Source organism: Heterodontus francisci, chromosome 4, assembly GCF_036365525.1.
Source record: "Heterodontus francisci isolate sHetFra1 chromosome 4, sHetFra1.hap1, whole genome shotgun sequence".
In the NCBI taxonomy this organism is placed as follows: domain Eukaryota; kingdom Metazoa; phylum Chordata; class Chondrichthyes; order Heterodontiformes; family Heterodontidae; genus Heterodontus; species Heterodontus francisci.
In genome coordinates, this window is record NC_090374.1 from 18,540,963 (window position 1) to 18,561,399 (window position 20,437).

General features: G+C 46.3%; 1 protein-coding gene across 2 annotated transcripts in view; it reads left to right on the forward strand.

Moving 5' to 3' along the window:
* Positions 1-20,437, forward strand: part of LOC137368927 (G protein-coupled receptor kinase 5-like) — a 174,618-nt gene that overhangs the window by 34,413 nt on the left and 119,768 nt on the right. The gene's annotated exons all lie outside the window — the stretch shown is intronic.

Sequence of the window (20,437 nt, forward strand, 5' to 3'; positions counted from 1 at the left end):
CCCCCCAGTGGCGTGGTCAATATTTATCCAACAAAACAACAGTAAAACAGGTCTAGTCATTATCACATTCCTGTTTGCAGCAGCTTGCTGGGCATGGATTACCTGCCGAGTTTCCGACAGCAATGACTGCACTTCAGAAATATTTCAGTGGCTGTAAAGCACGTTGACACGTCCTCAGATTGTGGAAAACCGTGATTATAAATGCAAATCCTTTCAGCCTGGGACTTTTTTCCTCTGATCTGCGTGACTCAGCTTACTGAACCATTGAGGACTTTGCTGTTGAAGAATTAAGTAGTTAATGATCAGTTGATTGACTTCAAAGTGGAAGCTGAATCCTATCTGGTCAAGGACAGGATCAAATTTTAAACCAAATGTAGGCCTTGATTGATTGGTCTGTGGGTCCTGGGGATTGTTGTCACCAGAGGACCAATGGGAATATACCCTGGAATGTGACTGAGCTCAATTGGATGCTGATGGGACATTTTTGTGCATGGTTTGTGCAGTAAGAGGGGACTCTTATTGTGCAGACTTTCACTTTTGGGATTGCAATTAGAATCCAGCTCAGCTTTGAATTCAACCTCCTCTGTCTACTGACTGTGAGGATCCTGTATGAACTTAGTTGAGGGAGTATTAATCTAACCAGTTTCTAACAGTTGTGGGGCTACAGGACAAACTACCACTAATTTAGTGGAGAATTGGTGATCTTTTGTTTTTAGTCATTCTTTGGGATGTTGGCATTACTGGCAAGGTCATCATTTATTGTCCATCCCTAATTTTCCTTGAGAAGGTGGTGGTGAGGCGCCTTCTTGAACTGCTGCAGTCCGTGTGGTAATGGTACACACACACTGCTGTTCAGTAGGCAGTTCCAAGATTTTGACCCAGTGATGAAAGAACAGCAATGTATGAACATAGATTGGAGAAGCTGGAGTTGTTTTCCTTCACAGCAGAGAAGATTGAGAGGGGATTTTGAAAGAGGTGTTCACAATCATGAGGGGTCTAGACAGAGTAGCTAAAGAGAAACTATTCTTGTTAGCGGAAGGGTTGAGAACCAGTGGGCACAGATTTAAAGCGATTGGCAAAAGAATCAAAGGTGATGTGATGAAAAACTCTTTTACGGTGAGCAGTTATGATCTGGAATGCACTACCTAGTTAGGTGCTTGATGGCCGGCACAGACACAATGGGCCGAAGGGCCAGTTTCTGTGCTGTGTGACTCTATGACTCTGTGAGTGATCTGAGAGTGTGGTGGAAGCAGATTCAATCGTGGCTTTCAAAAGGGAATTGGATTAGCATCTGAAGCGGAAAAAATATGCAGGGCTATGGGGAAAGGGCGAGAGAGAGAGACTAGCCGAGTTGCTCTTGCAGAATGTCAGCACGGGCCTGATGGGTCGAATGGCTTCCCTTGTGCTGTAACCACTCTGTGATGGGAGTAGGCCACTCAGCACCCCGACCCTGATCTGTTTCCATCTGTATCTTGACTCTTGGTTCCATAACATTTCATACCATTGCTGAACAAAAAGCGATCATTCTTTCAATTTTGAAATTTTTAGTTGATGTCCAAACTAGGATGGTGTATGACTTGGAGGTGATGCTGTCCTCCTGCACCCGTTGTCCTTGGTCTAGCTCGTGCTACGTACGGTGTGGCTTGTTTGGAAAGTCTAAACAGGACTGCACTGGTTACAATAGGAGGTGCTTTTCCCTGCTTTGGGGCAAAGATGCAGTGTGGCAGAGTAGAACTGGCTTTACTCTCGCTCTCTCGCTAAGCTGTCCTCAATTTGTGAGTGCTTGGTACTGGAACTGGGTGCCAGAAATAAAAGCAAAGAGAAAAAGAAAGAACTTGCGCCTGTATAGTGCCTTTCATGACCTTAGGATGTCCCAAAGCACTTTGCAGCCAAAAAGGTATGTTTTGAAGTGCAGTCACTGTTGAAATGTAGGAAACGTGACAGCCAATTTATGAACAGCAAGTTCCTACAAAAAAGTAACAAGATAATAACTGAACAATCTCAAAGTATTCAGTTCACTTGCACCAACCTGCAGTTAAAGCACAAAATGTGGTTCTTTTATTTTTAAAAAAATTGCAACATTGACCTAAGGCTACATTCTCGCTGATCTGCATGCTAAGGTTTGATTAAAGTGTAATGTTTGTGGTGAAGATTTAATACTAATTCCACTTGCAGCTGCCAGAGAGCAGTCTCAGTTAAATGCTTCTCAGTTATCTCCTGTCACGCCATGTTATACTGAGAAAGGGCAACATATGCCTCCTAAGGTTTCGATTAATGCTGCACTTTTAAAAACATATTTTTGCTCTGAATGTTGGTTATCATTGATGAGGGCCACATTTACTGCCCTCAGTTGCTCAGAGAATTTTGTTGTGGACCTTTTTTAAATCAAGGTTGCTTTACAATGCTTATTATTTGAAGATTGGTGGGAAGAAAACCAGGTTCACTGACCCACATTGGCTCCTAGCAGCACCTCAATTTTAAAATTCTCATCCATGTTTTCGAATCTCTACGAGGCTTCCGATATTTCCCCTAAGGTGCACAGCCACACAGCAATCTGCAAGGCACAAACAGGCCCCACGCAACCAATGTTCCTTTTAAGCTGTGTGCATGTGTGTTGATCTTTAAAGGCAGTGCGCAGTGCTACAGGCAGGTCACATGCTGGAAAGAGAATTTTGAGGGAATGTTGATGGCCTCCCTATCTCTGTAAAAATGCTCCAACTCTACAGCTCTCCGACATCTCCTCTTCAGTTCTGTCTCTTGTGCATCTCCGATTTTAATCACTCCGCCTCTGAAAACTCTGAAATTACTTTGTTAAACCTCTCTGCCTCGCTACCTTTCTCATCTCCTTTACGATGCTCCTTGACCAACCTTTGAGTCAACTGTTCTAATATCTGCTGCTGATGTCAAATTTTGATTGATGACACTCCTCTGAAGTGCTTTGGGATGTTTCAGTATGTTGAAGGTGCTATACAAATCCAGTGGTTGGAGTCATACCCAGCATAAAGGAAGATGGTTGTGGTTGTTGGTCAATTATCTCAGTTCCTGGACATTGCTGCGGGATGTCCTCAGGATCGTGTCCTAGACCCAACCATCTTCAGGTGCTTCATCAATGACCTTTCCCTCCAACATAAGGTCAGAAGTGGGGATGTTCGCTGATGATTGCACAATGTTCAGCACCTTTCACATCTTCTCTGATACTGAAGCAGTGCGTGCCTGCATGGAGAAAGGCTTGGGCTGATGTGCAATACAAGCATTATGTGCCACTCGAGTGCCAGTCAATGACTATCTCAACAAAAGTAAATCTAACCGTCTACCCTGGACATTCAATGGCTTTACCATCGCATGAATCCCCCGTCATCAGCATCCTGGGGGTTGCCGTTGACCGGACCAGCCGCAACAAGAGCAGGTCAGAAGCTGGGAATTCTGTAATCCACCTCCCCACTCTCCAAAATCTGTCCACCATCTACAAAGCACAAGTCAGGAGTGTGATGGAATACTCTCCGCTTGCCTAGATGGGTGCAGCTCCAACAACATTTGGGAAGCTCGACACCATCCAGGACAAAGCAGCCTGCTTGACTGTCACCCTATCCAGAACCTTCAATATTCACTCCCTCCATCAGCAGTGTGTACCATATACAAGATGCACTGCAGCAACTCGCCACACCTCCTGAGACAGCACCTTCCAAACCTGCAATCTCTATCATCGTGAAGGACGAGGGTAGCAGATGTGTGGGAACACCACCACCTGCAAGTTCCATTCCACACCACACACCATGCTGACATGGAACTATATCACTGTTCCTTCACTGTCGCTGGGTCAAAATCCTGGAACTCCCTCCTGAACAGCACTGTGGGTGTACCTACACCAGATGGACTGCAGCAGTTCATGAAGGCAGCTCACCATCACCACCTCGAGGGACGGGCAATAAATGCTGGCCTTTCCAGCAACGCTCACATTCCAAGAATGAATTTAAAAAAAAAAAAGTTAAATTTGCCAATTGCAGATTCTCTAATGGCCCTGCAATTTAATGGAAGAGATTCTAAGGTGCGAAGAGTCAAAACAGAGTAAGTGTAGTTCAGTAAATGGTAAATAGAAAGTGAAGGTTGGTGAATTAATTAGATAGAATGTGTGTCGGGGTGAAATTATTTTTCTCAAGCATGTATTTTATTCTTGGATGAAATGAACTTGTGTGCCCTGCAATTACATAGAATTTCCAGCAGAGAAACAGGCCATTCGACCCGTCTGGTCAATGCTGGTGTTTTTGCTGCACATGAGCCTCTTCATACTTTATCAGCATATCCCTCTATTTCTTTTTCCCCTCATGTATTTGCTCAGCATCCCCTGAAATGCATCTAGGCGATTCTCATCAACGACTGCAAGTGGTAGTAAGTTCCACATCCTCACCACTATCCGGCAAAGAGGTTTCTCCTGATTTCCCTTTTGGACCTACTGGTGACTATCAGATTTAGGGCCCTCAGGTTTGGACGACTCCTCACGCCCACCACGAGTGGAAACCTCTTTCTACACTATCAAACCCCTTTGTAATCTTAAAGACCTCGATCAGGTCACCCTTCAGCCTTCTGTTTTCCAGAAGAAGGAGCCCCAGCCTTTTCTGTCTTTGCTGATAGGTTATAAGAACAAAGAACAGTACAGCACAGGAACAGGCCATTCGGCCCTCCAAGCATTCGCCGATCTTGATGCCTGCCTAAACTAAAACCTTCTGCACTTCCGGGGCCCATATCCCTCTATTCCCTTCCTATTCATGTATTTGTCAAGATGTCTCTTAAACGTCGCTATCGTATCTGCTTCCACCACCTCCCCTGGCAGCAAGTTCCAGGCACCCACCACCCTCTGTGTAAAAAAAAAACTTGCCTCACACATCCCCTCTAAACTTTGCCCCTCGCACCTTAAACCTATGTCCCCTAGTAACTGACTCTTCCATCCTGGGAAAAGGCTTCTGACTATCCACTCTGTCCATGCCGCTCATAACTTTGTAAACCTCTATCCTGTCGCCCCTCCACCTCCGTCATTCCAGTGAAAACAATCTGGGTTTTTCCAACCTCTCCTCATAGCTAATGTCCTCCAGACCAGGCAACATCCTGGTAAACCTCCTCTGTACCTATCATTTCTTGTATCGTTCTTGTAGATCTTTTTTGAAACTTCTCCAATGCACCTCTCTTTTTTGGTAATATGGAGACCAGAACTGAGTGGCGCGGCGGAGCGTGGGTCCGGAGCGGAGTGTATTTTGTGAATCTGAACTGAACTGGAGGAAAAAGACATCGCGGAGTGACACTTGGCAGACGAAATTTAAGGCAGAGACGTGTGAAGAGACACATTTTGGTAAAAATCAGGGATAGTATCACAGTTGCAGAAAGGGAGGTCGTCGAGGAGGGTTTGTCTACTGAGTCATTATGGGTGGAAGTCAGAAACAGGAAAGGAGCAGTCACTTTGTTGGGAGTTTACTATAGACCCCCCAATAGCAACAGAGACATGGAGGAACAGATTGGGAGGCAGATTTTGGAAAGGTGCAGAAGTAACAGGGTTGTTGTCATGGGTGACTTCAACTTCCCTAATATTGATTGGAACCTCCTTAGTGCAAATAGTTTGGATGGAGCAGTTTTTGGCAGGCATGTCCAGGGAGGTTTCCTGACTCAATATGTAGATAGGCCGACGAGAGGGGAGATTATGTTGGACTTGGTGCTTGGCAACGAACCAGGCCAGGTGGCAGATCTCTCGGTGGGAGAGCATTTCGGTGATAGTGATCACAACTCCCTGACCTTTACTATAGTCATGGAGAGGGACAAGAGCAGAGGGGATGGGAAAATATTTAATTGGGGGAGGGGGAATTACAATGCTATTAGGCAGGAACTGGGGAGCATAAATTGTGAACAGATGTTCTCAGGGAAATGCACGACAGAAATGTGGAGGTTGTTTAGGGAGCACTTGCTGCGACTGCGGGATAGGTTTGTCCCGATGAGGCAGGGAAGGGATGGTAGGGTGAAGGAACCTTGGATGACAAGAGATGTGGAACAGCTAGTCAGGAAGAAGAAGGAAGCTTACTTAAGGTTGAGGAAGCAAGAATCAGACAGGGCTCTAGAGGGTTACAAGGTAGCCAGGAAGGAACTGAAGAATGGACTTAGGAGAGCGAGAAGGGGACATGAAAAAGTCTTGGCGGGTAGGATTAAGGAAAATCCCAAGGCGTTCTACACTTATGTGAGGAACAAGAGGATGGCCAGAGTGAGGGTAGGGCCGATCAGGGATAGTGGAGGGAACTTGTGCCTGGAGTCGGAGGAGGTAGGGGAGGTCCTAAATGAATACTTTGCTTCAATATTCACTAGTGAGAGGGACCTGGTCGTTTGTGAGGACAGCATGGAACAGGCTGATATGCTCTAACAGGTTGAGGTTAAGAGGGAGGATGTGCTGGAAATTTTCAATGATATGAGGACAGATAAGTCCCCGGGGCCAGACGGGATATACCCAAGGATATTACGGGAAGCGAGGGAAGAGATTGCTGCGCCTTTGGCGATGATCTTTGCGTCTTCACTGTCCACTGGAGTAGTACCGGGTGATTGGAGGATGGCAAATATTGTTCCCTTGTTCAAGAAAGGGAATAGGGATAACCCTGGGAATTATAGACCAGTCAGTCTTATGTCGGTAGTGGGCAAATTATTGGAGAGGATTCTGAGAGACAGGATTTATGATTATTTGGAAAAGCATGGTTTGATTAGAGATAGTCAGCATGGCTTTGTGAGGGGCAGGTCATGCCTCACAAGCCTTATTGAATTCTTTGAAGATGTGACAAAACATATGGATGAAGGAAGAGCAGTGGATGTGGTGTATATGGATTTTAGCAAGGCGTTTTGATAAGGTTCCCCATGGTAGGCTCATTCAGAAAGTAAGGAGGCATGGGATTCAGGGACAGTTGGCTGTCTGGATACAAAATTGGCTCGCCCATAGAAGTCAGAGGGTGGTAGTAGATGGAAAGTATTCAGCATGGAGCTCGGTGACCAGTGGTGTTCCACAAGGATCTGTTCTGGGACCTCTGCTCTTTGTGATTTTTATAACTGACTTGGATGAGGAAGTGGAAGGCTGGGTTAGCAAGTTTGCCGATGACACGAAGGTTGCTGGAGTTGTGGATAGTGTGGAAGGCTGTTGTAGGTTGCAACGGGACATTGACAGGATGCAGAGCTGGGCTGAGAAGTGGCAGATGGAGTTCAACCTGGAAAAGTGTGAAGTGATTCATTTTGGAAGGTCGAATTTGAATGCAGAATACAGGCTTAAAGACAGGATTCTTGGCAGTGTGGAGGAACAGAGGGATCTTGGGGTCCATGTCCATAGATCGCTCAAAGTTGCCACCCAAGTTGATAGGGTTGTTAAGAAGGCGTATGGTGTGTTGGCTTTCATTAACAGGGGGATTGAGTTTAAGAGCCGCGAGGTTATGCTGCAGCTCTATAAGGCCCTGGTTCGACCACACTTGGAATATTGTGTTCAGTTCTGGTCGCCTCATTGTAGGAAGGATGTGGAAGCTTTAGAGAGGGTGCAGAGGAGATTTACCAGGACGCTGCCTGGACTGGAGGGCATGTCCTACAAAGAAAGATTGAGGGAGCTAGGGCTTTTCTCATTGGAGTGACGAAGGATGAGAGTTGACTTGATAGAGGGGTACAAGATGATGAGAGGCATAGATAGAGTGGATAGCCAGTGACTTTTTCCCAGGGCGGAAAGGGCTATCACCAGGGGGCATAATTTTAAGGTGATTGGAGGAAGGTTTCGGGGAGATGTCAGAGGTAGGTTCATTACACAGAGAATGGTGGGTGCGTGGAATGCACTGCCAGCAGTGGTAGTAGAAGCAGATACATTAGGGACATTTAAGCGACTCTTGGATAGGTACATGGATGATAGTAGAATGAAGGGTAGGTAGTTAGTTTGATCTTAGAGTAGGTTAAATGTTCGGCACAACATCGTGGGCCGAAGGGCCTGTACTGTGCTGTACTGTTCTATGTTCTAAAATAAAGGATGCAATTCTGCAGAGAATGCAGGAGCAGAGGGACCTCAAGGTATATAGCACAAATCATTAAAGTTAGCAGGGCATGTTGAGAAAACTGTTCATAAAGCATACAGGATCCTGGGCTTTATAAATAGAGGCATTGAGTACAAAAGCAAGGCAGTTATGATGAAGCTTTTATAAAACACTGGTTCTGCTTCAACTGGAGTATCATGTTCAATTTTGGGCACCACACTTTAGAAAGGATATGAAGGCAGTCGAGATTTACGAGAATGGTTCCAGGGATGAGGGACCTCAGTTACGTTGATAGATTGGAGAAGCTGTGGTTGTTTTCCTTTGAGAAGAGAAGGTTGAGAGGAGATGTGATAGAGGTGTTCAAAATCAGGAGGGGTCTAGACAGAGTAAATAGGGAGAAATAGAATGTGATAAATGGATACTTGGATGATAATGAAATAAAAACAAGAAACGCTGGAAATACTCAGCAGGTCTGGCAGCATCTGTGGAGAGAGAAGCAGAGTTAACGTTTCAGGTCAGTGACCCTTCATCAGGTTGCACGTCAAGAAGGCAGCATTCCAACCGCTCAAGGCTGACACCCAAAGACAAATTCGAAAGATAAAGGACAAATAGTGGGAGAGAAAGCCTGAGAGATCCAACAATTTGCTGACCATCAGGAATGCGACTATTGTAATTATCTTCAAGAAGAGAGATAAATCATACTGCAGAAACTATTAAGGTATTTCCTTCTCATCCTGACATGCATTCTCCTGAATCGCCTACTTCCTGTGGCTGAAGAAATTCCCCCAACCCAGCGACACACTTGATTGAATTTTTCGAGGCGGTGACTTGATGTTTAGATGAAGGTAATGCAGTTGATGTAGTCTACATGGACTTCAGTAAGGCTTTTGATAAGGTCTCGCATGAGAGATTGGTTAAGAAGGTAAGAGCCCATGGGATGCTGGGCAATTTGGCAAATTGGATCCAAAATTGGCTTAGTGGCAGGAGGCAGAGGGTGATTGTCGAGGGTTGTTTTTGCGATTGGAAGTCTGTGACCAGTGGTGTACCACAGGGTTCGGTGCTGGGACCCTTGCTATTTGTAGTGTACATTAATGATTTAGACGTGAATACAGGATGGATGATCAGTAAGTTCGCAGACAACTCAAAAATTGGTGGTGTTGTAAATAGTGAGGAGGAAAGCCTTAGATTACAAGATGATATAGATGGGCTGGTAAGATGGACGGAGCTGTGACAAATGGAATTTAAACCTGAGAAGTGTGAGGTGATGCATTTCGGGAGGACTAACAAGGTATGGGAATATACCATGGATGGTAGGGCTCTAGGAAGTACAGGGGGTCAGAGGGATCTTGGCCTACTTGTCCATAGATCACTGAAGGCAGCAGCACAGGCAGATTAGGTGGTTAGGAAGGCATGTGGGATACTTGCTTTTATTAGCCAAGGCATAGGGTAGAAGAGCAGGGAGGTTATGATGGAGCTGTATAAAATGCTAGTTCGGCCACAGCTGGAGTACTGTGTACAGTTCTGGTCACCACACTATAGGAAGGATGTGATTGCACTGGAGAGGGTGCAGAGGAGATTCACTAGGATGTTGCCTGGGCTGGAGTGTTTCAGCTATGAAGAGAGACTGAAAAGGCTAGGATTGTTTTCCTTAGAGCAGAGAAGGCTGAGGGAGGACATGATTGAAGTATACAAAATTATGAGGGGCGTTGATAGGGTAGATAGGAAGAAACTTTTTCCCTTAGCGGAGGGGTCAATAACCAGGTGGGGGGGATAGATTTAAGGTAAGAGGTAGGAGGTTTAGAGGGAATTTGAGGAAAACTTTTTTCACCCAGAGGGTGGTTGGAATCTGGAACACACTGCCTGAAGAGGTGGCAGAAACCCTCACAACATTTAGGAAGTATTTAGATGAGCATTTGAAACACCATAGCATACTAGGCTAGGGGCCAAGTGCTGGAAAATGGGATTAGAATCGTTGGGTGCTTGATGGCCGGCACAGACACGATGGGCCGAAGGGCCTGTTTCTGTGCTGTATAACTCTGACATTGCAGCTTTACGCCTTTCAAGGCACCTCTGACAGGGTCTTTTGTTGCCAGACAAATCCAAGAAAAATGTTGAGAACAACGCCAAGAACTCTTCATTTCATTCATCGACCTGACCAAAGCATTTGACTCAGTAAATCGCGAGGCTCTGTGGATTGTGCTCCAGAGATTTGGTTGTCCAAGAAACTTCATCACAATCCTACAATTGCTCCATGATGATATGACTGCAACTGTCTTGAGTGGGAGATCTGAAACAGATGCTTTCAAAATCCAGACCAGGTCAAGCAAGGCTGTGTGATAGCCCCCATACTGTTTCCAATCAACCTGACAAGAACACAAGAAATAGGAGCAGAAGTCGACCCTATGGCTCATTGAGCCTGCTCCGCCATTCAGTACGATCATAGCTGATCTTGGGCTTCAATTCCACTTTCCTGCCCAGTCCCTAGTGGCTACTCACCTCATCAAAGATCAACTGCCCTTTGGCGTGAGGATTAAATACTGTCCAGTTGGAAACCTCAGGAGCCTCCATGCCAAAACTAAACTGACCACCATAGACAAACATAATCTACAGTTTGCAAATGACTGCAGTAGCGTTGCCCACTACACCAGATTTGCAAGCTGCTCTCATTCTCTTCAGCCCCTCATGCAAGAGACTTGGCCTGTCCTTGAATGTTGCCAAAACAAAACTATCAACCCACACCTGGTTGGCCAAATATTCCACCTCTCATATATGTTGAAGGAGAGACTCTGGGATATATTGAGAACTTCCCATACCTTGGCAGCCATCCCTTTCAAAAAGGTCACCACTGACGAGATCCAACACTGAATCAGCTGCACCAGCTCAGCCTTCCACAAACTACGGCAGCGAGTATTTGACAAGAAAGACCTCTGCAAGTCAACAGAAGTCCTAGTGTACAGAGCAGTTGTCACCACACTCATGTACTGCAGAGAGACCTGGACTGTGCATCAGCGACACACAAGAGTGCTCGAGAAGTACCATCAGCAATGCCTCCGCTGCATCCTCCGGATTCAATGGGAGAACCATCGAACAAACGTTCGTGTCCTTCTTAAAGCTGCAGCATCAACTTTGATGGACTGGACACTGTCCGGATGGCCGAAAACCGTCTCACCCCGCCAGGTTCTGTTTTCTGAACTCTCAAATGGCCAGTGTTCCAGGGAAGGTCAAAGAAAACACTTCAAAGACACTCTATAAAGCTTTCTTTGAAGTGCGGCAGCATTGACATGGATGACTGGGAGGAGCTTGTCACCAATCATTCAAAATGGCAAGAATCTGCTTTATCATGCTTTGAGTCCAAACACCTTAATGATGAGACAGAGCGGCAGCAAAAAAGGAAAGAAAAGGAAGTAAATCCTGCATTCCAGATCCCACTACCCCATGGGGCATCCTGCCCAAAGATCTGCAGGTCAAGAGTCAGCCTGTTCAGTCACATGAAGACCCATGGCAGAAACTCACGACCGTAAGTAGATGTCTGCCCCGAATCGAGGGACAGCCATCGACGACCTGGGAGTGTATGTACACAAATCTTTGAGGGTGACAAGATCAGTTGAAAAGGCTGTTTTAAAATAAAAAGCACATGGGCTCCTTTGCTTTATAAATAGAGGCATAGAGCACAAATGCAAGGAAGTTATGCTCCGCCTTTATAAAACGCTGGTTGGGCCCCAGTGGTGTACTGTGTCCAATTCTGTGCACCAGATTTTAGGGAGGATATGAAGGCCTTGGAGAGGGAGCGGAGGAGATTTACTAGAATGGTACTAGGGCTGAGAGTCTTGAGTTACATGGAGAGACTAGAAAAACTGGGGTTGTTCTCCTTAAAGCAGAGGAAGTTGAATATATAATATAGACATGCACACACTTACTCGCTGTTGCGCTTTCTCTTGTTCACTCTCTTGCTTGTGTTCTTGCTCTCTTCGGGAATGAAAGCAATAGGACTTTTGCAGTTAGGCTGGAAAGCATAGTTTGTTTTCTTCAGCAATATTACACTTCTAAGAGTGACTATTTATACTAAATTAGAAATCACTTTCCATAATATTGCCAAGGCTTCAAATAAATCAAATTAATTGATTTGCTTGTATCTCCTGTAAAAGTAGCTTTTTGTCAAAAACAAATGTGTGCACTTAACCAGCTGAGGTGCCCCAGATAATAGACTCGAATTGCACCATACCTGTTTCCACCTCCTTTCACTGAAGTACTATACAGGAGAGAATGTTAACTAAATGTCAGGGTGTTAAATTTCACATGCAGTTGTTGATCCTAAATGAGGAGGGATTTCGATTGTGGTTTCCCTCTGGCATATGTTAAGCTGAACTAATGCACAAAAGCAATCGGCTTGTCCTGAAATGATTCTAAGCAGAACATGCCTGGCTCTGAGAGCATGCTCGACACTGAATTCTTAGCAACAAAGGAAGACCATTGGGCTCAGTAGCTCAAAGATTGTCACTAGTGCATGCCATGTCGCAGCAGTCCTGCTGTCTCCAGGGAATGTACCATTCACTATCATTCTGCTCCACTGCTTGACTGCTTAATCTAGGAGGCTTTAAATGGGGGCCTATTCCTGCGATTAGGTGAATCTTGACACTCCCATGGTACTAATTGAAGAGTAGGAAGTTCTGCTGGTGTCCTGACCGGCCCTTATTCAACCAACCTGTGGTAGGTCTTCTTCTTAGGCAGTCCCTCGGGAACGAGGATGACTTTCATCCACTCCAGGGTTGTGGGTCCTTGGGTGACTGAATAGTTCAATTGTGGATCCGCACACTCTGCCACAGATGGGGCAAGTGGTGTTTGATGAGGTGAGTGGATGGGATGCTCGAATTTGCGAATGCTCCTTCAGCTGTTTGTGCTTGGTCGCTGCCTGGGCATGTCGAAGTTGTTCGAACTGGCTGGCACTGTCCCGGATGCTGCTTCTCAGTTTTGGGCGGTCTCGGGTAAGAGATTCCCACAAATTACTGGAGATGTCACATTTTTTAAGGGGGGCTTTAAGGACATAGTTACCATATAGCTATCAAAGTTACCATAGTCAGCACTTGCAAAAATACTCTTGGTTTCTTGACCAGGAAACATCAAGACAATATAAGAGCAGGGAGGTTATGATGGAGCTGTAAACAGCTCTAGTTAGGCCACAGCTGGAGTATGGCGTACAGTTCTGGGCACCACACTATAGGAAGGATGTGATTGCACTGGAGAGGGTGTCGAGGAGATTCACCAGGATGTTGCCTGGGCTGGAGTATTTCAGCTATGAGGAGAGACTGGATGGGCTGGGGTTGTTTTCCTCAGAGCAGAGAAGGCTGAGGGGGGACCTGATTGAGGTGTACGAAATTATGAGGGGCATGGATAGGATAGATAGGAAGAAACTTTTTCCCTTAGCAGAGCGATCAACAACCAGGGGGCATAGATTTAAGGTAAGGAGCAGGAGGTTTAGAGGGGATTTGAGGAAAACATTTTTCACCCAGAGGGTGGTTGGAATCTGGAACACACTGCCTGAAGGGGTGGTAGAGGCAGGAACCCTCAACATTTAAGTATTGTTTAGATGAGCACTTGAAATGCCATAGCATACAAGGCTAGAGGTCAAGTCTGGGAAAATGGGATTAAATTGGATGGGTGCTTGATGGTTGGCATAGACGCGTTGCGCCCAAGGGCCTGTCTCTGTGCTGTATAACTCTGACTGGTTTGACGAGAACAGCCAGGAGATCCAGGAACTACTAGATTGCAAGTGCAAGGCGTTCCTGAACTGGAAGCATCACCAAAATACGAGGGGCAAAGAAGTAGATATACAGACACTTGAAGGCCCGTATTCAACCAACACCTCTTGTGATAGGTCATCTTCTTAGGCAGTCTCTAAGGAGGTCCAACAAAAAACCCCATGACCGAAAGAACAGCTGGTGGGCTGAAAGAGCACAAGAAGTACGGACACTCTTCGACAGTCATGACATGCGTGGATTCTTCAGGGCGGTCAAGACCATTTACGGCCCAAGCACCCAAGGACCTACCCCTTTGAGAGCAAAGAATGGAGTGGCGCCGATGAAGAACAGAAAGGCAGTCAGCGCTCGTTGGAAGGAGCACTTAGAAGATCTTCTCAAGCACCACTCAGTCCTTGATACGAGTGCCCTTGACCATATTCCACAGCATGCTACCCGTCACGACGTTAGTGCAATCCCAGCCCAAGATGAGATTGAAAAGGCCATTCGACAGCTACAAAACAATAAGGCTGCTGACGTGGATGGAATTCCCGCCGAAATTCTAAATACGGCGGAGAGGCACTCTTGGCACACACACATGGATTCATCTCCGTCATCTGGAAGGAGGAGAGCATGCCAGGGGATCTCTGAGACGCCGAAATTGTGACCATCTTCAAAAAGAATAAGCGACAAGACCGACTGCGGTAACTACAGAGGGGTATCCCTGCTGCCTGCCACAGGGAAAGTCATCGCACGAGTCCTTCTCAACCTCCTCCCCGTGGCTGAGGAGCTCCTACTGGAATCACAATGTGGATTCCATCCATCAAGAGGCACAGTGGACATGATCTTCACAGCAAGACAACTCCAAGAAAAATGTAGGGAGCAGCAGCAACCTTTTTTACATGGCCTTCTCTGACCTGACAAAGGCTTTTGACTCTATCAACCGGGAGGGATTATGGAACTTCCTCCTCAAATTTAGCTGCCTGGAGAAATTCGTCACCATACTCCGTCTGCTGCACGACGACATGCAAGCTGTAATCCTTGCCAAAGAATCTGCCACTGACCCTATCGGAGTGCAAACTGAGGTCAAGCAAGGCTGTGGCATCGCACCAACGCTCTCTTCCATCTTCCTTGCCGCGACTCTCCACCTCATCTCTATGCAGCTCCCTGCTGGAGTAGATCTACTCTACAGGACGAGCAGCAAACTATTTAACCTATGTCTCCTCCAGTCCAGAACCAAGGCCACTCCAACCCCTGCCATCGAGCTACGTTGTGCTGATGACACTTGCGTATGCGCACGCTCGGAGGCTGAGCTTCAAACCCTCATCGATGCATTCACAGAGGTGTATGAAAGAATGGTCCTTAAGCTAAACATCCAGAAGACAAAGGTCCTCCAACAGCCTGCTCCAGCAGAGCAGCACTGCCTCCCCCCCCCCCCCCCCCCCGCCCCCCACCACCACCACCGACTATCAAGATCCACAGCGAAGCACTGGATAATGTAGATCTCTTGGGAGCTTCTTCTCAGCAAGGGCAGACATCGACGATGAAACTCCGCATCGCCTCCAGTGTGCCAGCGCAGCCTTCAGTCGTCTGAGGAAAAGAGTGTTTGAAAACAAAGACCTCAAACCTGGCACCAAGCTCGTGGTCTACCAGGCAGCAGTGTTACTTGCCCTCTTGTATGCATCAGAAACAAGTACAGCAGACATCTCAGCCCTGGAGAGATATCAACAGCGGTGTCTCTGCCAGATCCTGCTAATTCAGTGGCAGGACAGGTGCTCCAATATCCAGTGTCCTCTCTCAGGCCAACAGCCCCAGTATCGAGACACTGGTCATGGCTAGTCAGTTACGTTGGGCGGGCCACATTGTCCATTTGCTTGACACAAAACTCCCAAAACAAACTTTTCTACTCCGAGCTCTGTCACGGCAAGAGGTTACCAGGAGGGCAGAGGAAACGCTACAAAGATGTCCTTAAAGCCTCCCTGAAAAAATGTGGTAAGTGGAAACAGATTAAAGGGCTCATTCATCTCATTGCTGTTTGCATGGTTACTGCCTTGGAGTGGCTGGTGCTTTTGCCTACAGATGTTAGTGCACTGTGTGAAGAGGTTTTAGTGTAGTAAGGTGCTGTGTAAATGGAACTGTTGGGCATTTGGTTCTGCTGATCCTCGGTTAGTCACTCGTGTAAGTTGTCCTAGCATCTCTGTTTTAATGGGAGTTGATTTGCACTGCCATGTATCTCCTTGTAAAGTGTCAGCTGTGGCTCAGTGGTTGCACTCTTGCCCCTTCATTTAGAAGGTTGCCTCACTCCAGAAACTTGAGCACAAGATCTAGGCTTGCACTTCAGCACAGTACTGAGGGAGTGCTGGCATTGCTGTTTGTGGGAGGTTGCTGTGCACAAATTGGCAGTTGTGTTTCCAACAATACAGCAGTGACTGCTCTTCTGTAAGTACCTCATTGGCTGCAAAGTGCTTTGGGACATCTTGAGGTTGTGAAAGGTGCTTTAGAAATGCAAGTTAATTCTTTATATAGATGTAGCTGTTAGATATTTGGTTCTGCTGTAGATATCTTCTGGGAATCAGTTGTCACGTAAGTGATCTGAGTTTCTTAGTGGTATGGGCGTTGACTTTCATTGCACCACATCTATTTGTGGAGGGATGTTGTTGCAATAACTTGATTTGTATATCTTGCACAGGCATTTCTTCAGTCCCCTTATTTTTTGCAAAAGAAAAAAAGTCTTGCATTCCTATAGCAACTTTCACACCCTCATGATGCACCAAAGTGCTGTATAGCCAGTGAAGCACTTTTGAAGTGCAGTTAGTGATATAATGTGGGAATCGTGGTAGCCAATGTGCACACAGCAAGATGCCACAAACAGCAATGTGATAATGACCAGATAATCTCTTGTTGTGATCATTAAGTGATAAATATTGGCCGGTAGGCCAGGGAGAGCTCCCCACGCTGTTTTTTCTCAAAATAGTCTTTTGCATCCACCCAAGTGGCCAGACGAGGCCTCGACTTATTGCCTCATCTGAAAGATGGCACCTCTGACAGTGCAGCACTCCCTCAGTACTGCGCTGAATTGTCGGCCTAGATTTTTGTGCTCAAGATTCTGGAGTGTCAACTTGAATCCACAACCTTCTGACTCTGAGGTGAGCATGCAATCCACTGAGCTGACGCTGATGGCTGACGCTTACAGGCCCTACAACTCCAGGGTGGTACCACTCTCCCTTCAGTCTCCTCGCCTTTTGCCACCTGCACAGCATCCTGTGTTCTAAAGCCCATTTGCCTATCTTGTTACCTGCGTGTTCTGTTCCTCAAAGCCAACGCACCAACTTTTAGACACTGAGATTGGAGAGTTTTCCAACACAGTAGTGAGATGTCTTTGTGAATACTCCGTCTCTGAGGGAAGTAACTTGATTATCATATTACCTGCCTTTCATCCAGCTGCATATTTTTGTCTAAACGTCTTGTAATGCCTTACATTACCATGACATCACCACCAACATTACAACAGTGACTACACTTCAAAAGCACTTAATTGGCGGGGAAGGCACTTTAGGACATCCTGAGGTTGTGAAAGGTGCTATAGAAATGCAAGTTTTTTTTAGAAAGCCCAATGTTAAAAGTAATTCTTGTTTCTCCCCCTGTACTTTTTTCCGTGGAAAAACAGTCAGAAAAAGTGGCTGCAACTCCTTTTCTTTCACTTCAATTCTACTGCTCTAATGGTGGAAAAAAGTTCTGTCTGATTTCTTGCACTTAGATGTCTTAACTGTGCTTTTTGTATTTCTTGGCCCTCGTATTTGAGCTTATTGCCACATATTTGCACCCTTCCCTTGAGAATGGCATGAGGTAGTGGAAGGATTCACAGGTTAACTGTCTGACAGACCGTGACATGACCCTCATTCCATGATCATAACCATTTTTACATCAGCCAGTGGGTGCTTAACCCTATATGGTGGGAGAGTTTTATGGGCTGCCACAGAAGGGGAGGGTAGAGTCGAGATGGAAGGGAACAAGACATATCCATTGGACTCTGGTATCCTTCTGGAATTCAAACCCCACTTGCCAGGAGTGTCTGGCAGGATTCGAACCCTGTAGCCTCTGACTAAGAGATGTGAATGCTACCATTAGACCAAAGGTCTACTTGGGCATCGCCATCACAAATGTCCAGCAAGTCGCCGATCTCGAGCACTGAAGACTGGCTTCTCATCAGAACTCAGGCACTCGTTTCCCTTTGGCTTTCCTCCTGATGCTGTCCTCACCCACCCCCACTCTCCTTTCTCACGCATGTGTGCGATCCACCATCAGGGCTATATTTGGTGAGGAAAGTTCTTTTTTTGTTAATTGCCGAATGATAGGAAACGCCGTGGTCTGTGGTGAGGGTTGGTAACAGTTAGAAGTTTCATCTTGTTGTGGGACCGGATGTATCTGACAAAGCACTTTTAACGGCAAGGTTTAGTTTCTGCTCGGTATTTGAAGGCATTGGAGGTTTCCACCCCAGTACTTGAATGAAGATTCCCATTAGTCTGCGACTTCGATGTCAGTAGCTGTAAAACCAGAACAAACTTGTCTTTATATAGCGTCTTTCACGTATTCAGGATGTCTGAAAGTGTATTACAGCCATTTAAGTCCTGTTGAAGTGTTGTAGGGAAATGCAGCAGCTAATTTGTGCACAGCAAGCTCCCACAAACAGCAGTGTGATTAATGGGCGGCACAGTGGCGCAGTGGTTAGTGGCGCAGTGGTTAGCACCGCAGCCTCACAGCTCCAGCGACCCGGGTTCAATTCTGGGTACTGCCTGTGTGGAGTTTGCAAGTTCTCCCTGTGTCTGCGTGGGTTTTCTCCGGGTGCTCCGGTTTCCTCCCACATGCCAAAGACTTGCAGGTTGATAGGTTAATTGGCCATTATAAATTGCCCCTAGTATAGGTAGGTGGTAGGGAAATATAGGGACAGGTGGGGATGAGGTAGGAATATGGGATTAGTGTAGGATTAGAATAAATGGGTGGTTGATGGTCGGCACAGACTCGGTGGGCCGAAGGGCCTGTTTCAGTGCTGTATCTCTAAACTAAACTAAACTAATAGCCAGGTAACCTGTTTTTAGTGATGTTGTTTGAGAGATTAATACTGGCGCAGAACCTGGGGAGAAATACTCTCCTTTGAAATAATGAGACCTTTTATGTCCACCTGAGACGGCCTCGGTTTAATGTCTCCTGCAAAAGTCAGCACCTCCGACAATGTAGCACTCCCTCAGCAGGACACTGGGAGTGTCAGCCTAGATTTTTGTGCACAAGTCTCTGGAGTGGGACTTGAACTGATAACCTCCTGGTTCAGAGGTGAGAATGCTACCCACTGAGTCGTGGCTGTTACTCCATAGACTGAAGATCTGATTGGTTTGTTTCAGCATTGAAAAGTGCACCACCACACTAAGGTCTAACAAACCGGGCATTTGCACATCGAAACCATTTTCCATTTTTCCCCATTCCCCTCTGAAGGAAACTGCATCTTCCGGTTAAACAAGGAACCTCATAGAAATTTACAGCATGGAAGGCCATTTGGTCCGTCGTGTCCTTGCCAGCCGACAAGTAGCCATCCAGCCTCATCCCACTTTCCCGCTGTTGGTCTGTAGTCCTGTAGGTTACGGCACTTCAAGTGTATATCCAAGTACTTGTTAAATGTTGAGGGTTTCTGCCTCTACCACCCTTTTTAGTCAGAGTTCCAGCTCCCACCACCCTCTGGATGCAACATTTTCCCCTGAAATCCCCTCTAAACCTCCTAGCTCTTATCCTAAATTATGCTTCCTGTTATGGACCCCTCAACCTAGGACCTTCCTATACACACTATCATGACCCCTCATAATTTTATACACTTCAATTAGGTCTCCTTTCAGCCTCCTCTCTTTCAAAAAAAAACAACCTGAGCCCATCCAGTCTTTGCTCTTGACTAAATTTTTCTAGTGCAGGCAATGTCCATCTAAATTGCCTCTGTTCCCCCTCTAGTGCAATCACAAAAATAAAGCTGAAGCATTTGCAACAATCTTCAGCCAAAACTACCGAATGGATGATCCATCTCGGCCTCCTCCTGAAGTCCCCAGCATCTCAGATGCCAGTCTTCAGCCAATCCCGATTCACTACACGTGATATCAAGAAACGTCTGAAGGCACTGGACACTGCAAAGGCTGTGGGCCCTGACAACATTCCGGCAATAGAACTGAAGACCTGTGCTCCAGAACTTCCCATGCCCCTCGCCAAGTTGTTCCACTACAGCTACAACACTGGCATCTACCCAGCAATGTGGAAAATTGCCCAGGTATGTCCTGTACACAAAAAGCAGGACAAATTCAAGCTGATCAATTACTGCCCCATCAGTCTACTCTCAATCATTAAAGTGATGGAAGGTGTTGTTGACAGTGCTATCAAGTGGCACTTGCTTAGCAATGACCTGCTCGCTGACGCTTAGTTTGAGTTCTGTCAGGGCCACTCAGCTCCTGACCACATGACAGCCTTGGTTCAAACATGGACAAAAGAGCTGAACTCCAGAGGTAAGGTGAGAGTGACTGCCCTTGACATCAAGGTAGCATTTGACCAAGTATGGCATCAAGGAACCCTAGCAAAACTGGAGTCGAGGGAATCGGGGAAAACTTTCCATTGGTTGGAGTCATACCTAGCGTAAAAGAAGATGGTTGTGGTTGTTGG